This window comes from Cynara cardunculus (assembly GCF_001531365.2).
Source record: "Cynara cardunculus var. scolymus isolate 2C chromosome LG 10, CcrdV1, whole genome shotgun sequence".
Classification (NCBI taxonomy): domain Eukaryota; kingdom Viridiplantae; phylum Streptophyta; class Magnoliopsida; order Asterales; family Asteraceae; genus Cynara; species Cynara cardunculus.
In genome coordinates, this window is record NC_037537.1 from 15,280,220 (window position 1) to 15,284,522 (window position 4,303).

General features: G+C 34.6%; 1 long non-coding RNA gene across 1 annotated transcript; it reads right to left on the reverse strand.

The window, feature by feature from the left end:
• Positions 1-861: 861 nt before the first annotated feature.
• LOC112519856 lies at positions 862-3,514 on the reverse strand. Its single transcript, XR_003069954.1, has 3 exons — positions 3,433-3,514; positions 2,655-2,807; positions 862-2,119 (listed from the first exon to the last, which is right to left on the reverse strand). It is a non-coding gene; the product is annotated as an uncharacterized LOC112519856 (long non-coding RNA).
• Between the last annotated feature and the right edge of the window lie 789 nt (positions 3,515-4,303).

Below are 4,303 nucleotides of genomic sequence, written 5' to 3' on the forward strand. Positions count from 1 at the left end.
GAAAATGTTTGAGATTTAAACATGCATGATCTCTCACATATTTAATTAAAAATAACTTACATAAACGGGAATAAAAATCCCCGTTTCCCGTTGGGGATGGGGATGTGATTATATTCCCCGGCGGGGATGAGGACGACAGTAATAAACGTTGTTTTGAACATCGAGTGGGTATTTGCATAATAGCAAATTCATTAACAGATCATTCGATATTTTCCAATGAATTGGCTTATTTAGAAATATATGTAGTTCCCCACTTCCCCTAGACAAAAACCTTCCACCTCATTTCCCTACAATTCGAGCACTCACACCTTAATTAAAGATAGTTCATAGACCAAATATGAATAAATAATTCAATAGAACCTTTGGCTTAGTCCCAATATTAGCATAATGATCAGTTGGTGCCGGGAAGCGAGTTACGTAGAATTGGTGACCATTGATAATTTGTTTAGAAATATTAGTATAAATGAGAAAGACAATGAGAGAACCTTGCAAAATAGAGTGTATATAAGAGGTCCATAACTAAGTCTGCTTCTTGATCTCACAAACAGACCTGTAATAGGGTTATTCGTTGTGTTCATTTCTCTGGTGTAAAAATGTTTCGTACACCAATGCCAATATTAATTAAGACTTTTATAGGTTGTGTTCATTTCTCTTTTGTAAATGAACATTGCTGCTTATTTTTGACATCTTTTAAATAATGTCATAAAAATATAATAGCTAAAACAACTGTGAAGACGTCAAAAAAACTCGGTATAAACTTATCGCAACATATTTACAAAGAGCACACGGTAGTTTGTCCCTACAAACCTGTCCAACATATAAAACAGTCAATTAGAATTAACAATTAAAAAATTTGGCATCCTAAAAATCCAATTTTGTTGTTGTGCAACTTGTAAACACAATATGGTAACTTACCCTCACTGATTGTGTAACTACTATGCTCTCTCTTTTGCTCATTATGGCACCTCCCTTTGTAGCTTTCACACCCTCTATCCCTTCCTTAATCTTTTTTTTTTATTTACAGTTGTTAAGGATGAATTAATTAGGAGGTCTTTGCATAATATATATCCTGAACAGACCAGGAGTTGTTCTATAATTTCTTGAACAAACCCGATGTGAGTCCAAACCTCTCACAATTCATCAATGATTCTGAAAATACATGAGACTCCTTGTCACCTTATATGAAAGATGGACCCTTGACGTGGTGTTGTGAACCAAATTTTCCCAAAGAAGCAACTTGACCTCTGATACTCGGACAGATAAACTGTATAGAGGACACGGAATTTAAATCTTTAGCATGCTCACAGAAGCACTGAAGACCGCCACTCTCTGTTTAATGTTTTCTTGATGAGCATTAGCAACTTTTTCCAGCATCCACTTCAAAACTGAAGATAGGGAAGAATCTTGAACTAAAAGATCGCCAATAAGATCTCAATAAACCATATTATCACTCGTTATATGCTGAAGCACACTTAAACTCCCCATGCCAAGACATTCATCAGAATTGCTGCCAAGAGCCATTTGATTAGGAGGGATGATATCGGGAAGCATCTTCAGAATGTTGTTATACTCATCATGATTCAAATCAGTGTAGAATCAATAACATCATATTCATAATTTGAGGGTTTGTGGTCTGCCCTATAGAACTATTGAACCACATTGAGTAGGGCATGTCGAGCAACTGCACCTTCTAACAGTAAAAACAGGTCCAACATCGCTGTATCTGACCCCTCGAGCATAAAAAGTGAGGCAGTCGTTAAAAACAGTACCTTACCCTCGTTGATTGTGTAACTACCATACAGTCTACACAAAACTGATGAACACAATCATTAAACATTTTTGTTTTTGGTAGCATCCGTACATCATATCAAAGACATTAAGACTTATATGATTGTAACTAGTTTTCAATTAAAAAACAGTCATAATGTCTTGATAGGATGTAGGGATCCTCCAGAAAACGAAAACGTTTAACGATTGCCTTCATCAATTCTGTGGAGACTGCGTAGATAGATCAATGAGCATGAGGTACATGATCATCACTTCAAACAGCAGTTCAGGAAATGTGTCTGCTTTACTGCTGAACACCCCTCTTCATAGGTCTTTTTAAGCATATCATCCACTGCAGGTTAAACAAACCAAGGTCAGTTATAAAGCTGGTTTGGTTTACATTAAAATAAACTACAAATCAGATGATGGTGCATATAGGTCTAGCTATGTGTGTAAACTGGGTGTTGATATATTAACGATATATTAATATTGCAGAGCATGTGATAAATCAGAAGAGTTATCTTTCAGACATGCTGCAAGACGAAAATCTGGGTGAAATACAGGTCTCTGTGGAGGTGTGCAAAGCAAATGCAAGTTTGATTCATGGAACATGAGAAGGATTTCCCATTCCTTCTCCAGAAAGATATAAATATTTTTCAAACCCTTCGTTCTCACAGATTTGACCCATTATCCAAAATTCAGTCACAACAACACTAGAGACTGCTTCCAAATATATAAACCAACACAAATGGGTTTTTTCTAACACTACTGGTCAATGCTTCAAGGCAGACCTCCTAACATATTTTTACCTGTTTCCACCATAACTTACAGTTAGACCAAACTATGTGACCTAAGCATTATTTAGAGAGCTTCTGAAAAGATCTGACCTATTCCAACTGTGACACGGAATGGCGCCAACATCTTGAAGTATATGAGGTGCAGAAGCAACATGAATTGTCAAATGTAGAACCTTGCGAAATGCTATGAACACTGACGTTGTAACAGAATCCATTCTTGTTTACCTCACCACAGGTATTAAACTGCAGCAAAAAATTTACATGTCTGAACAAGTTTGAACAAAAAGACATAAAAAACACTTGAAACTATGTGCATGGATTCACAAGAACAACTCATGTGGAAGATTCAAATTTTGATAGATTTTTGTATTTGCAAATCTAAACCAGATTTCCTTTTCTCTTTTAGATTTTAGATAACTAAAGCAGCAAAAATTTCAATATAACATTTTGGTGTTTGAATCTAAAAAAATAAATTCAAATCGATACAGAAATGAAATCTGCCATTGATTTTGAAAAGGACATGTGCTTAGATCGGGTATAAAACATTCAATCTTAAATCTATTCAAAGAATGGGAGAAAATCAAATGCAAACAACAAAAATTGTCTGATTCATAAGTCTAACGAGATCTTTTTGTAATTTAGATTTTGGTATTCTTTAATCACTGACATCAAAATAAAACCTTTTACTTCTTAACGATAGAAAATTATTTCCAGTAGATGTAGAAATCTCGCTTCATTTGTGCTAAAGAAAATTATATTAAAGCAAATAAAATTGATTGAAAAATGGAAGAACGTAATTCCAAGAAGATCATTATATATCCTAACGAAATCCACAGCAAAAAAATTAGCATGAATAAAATTCGCTTACAGTGAATGAGAGATATGAGTGAGAAGCGTTCGTTGGATGATAAGGATTCATGTCTTCATCCATGGCGGCAGCAAAGAATTCAATGTGGAAGTGAAATGTAGAGTACCGAAAGCGAGTATATATAGCCTAGATGTTACTGCGTCCATGAAATCAACCCTAATTTCATCATTGGATGCCATTTAATCCATTGGATCACGGTCCAACAGGCTTATTATTGGACTCAGCCAGAAAAGGCTACAAATTTCTATACATTTTTTTCTTAAAATAAATGTCATTGATTTTTAAAATTAAAAAATATATATATTTACATCTGAAATTTACATCCAACAAACACAAAATAAATAGTACACCAGATAACGAGTGTTCTCCTCCTCTTTTGGAGAATGTGCGTTTTGCTCATTCTTGAAGAACTTAACTGTTTTGAACACAAGATCATCCCAGATCATGTAGCCACATTTTCTTCAAAATGAATTTCAAGTTCTGTTCCTTCTTGAAGATTCTGTGTTATGCAAAATGTTCAAACGTTTTAGTAAAGAACTTATGAAATGATTTCAATTAACAATTCAGGCTGTAATTACTATGCATCTGCATAACATCAAGGTGTATAATAGATTGATGTTTTCGGATGAATCAGTTTACGGATCTATGTAGTTTCAGTAAAGAAAATACTTCCACCTCAATTCCCTCCAAGTCGAACGCTCACATTTTAATTAAAGATAGATCATGGGTAATATAGGAAAAAATTCAAAACTTTTCCCTTGGATGAAGAGTTTTAATCACTACCTCAAAATGTCACTTAGGCAACAAATGAAAAATGTTGCCTAAGAGGAGTTTATATGTTGCGTAAGGCTAAGGCAACAAACCCGTGTTG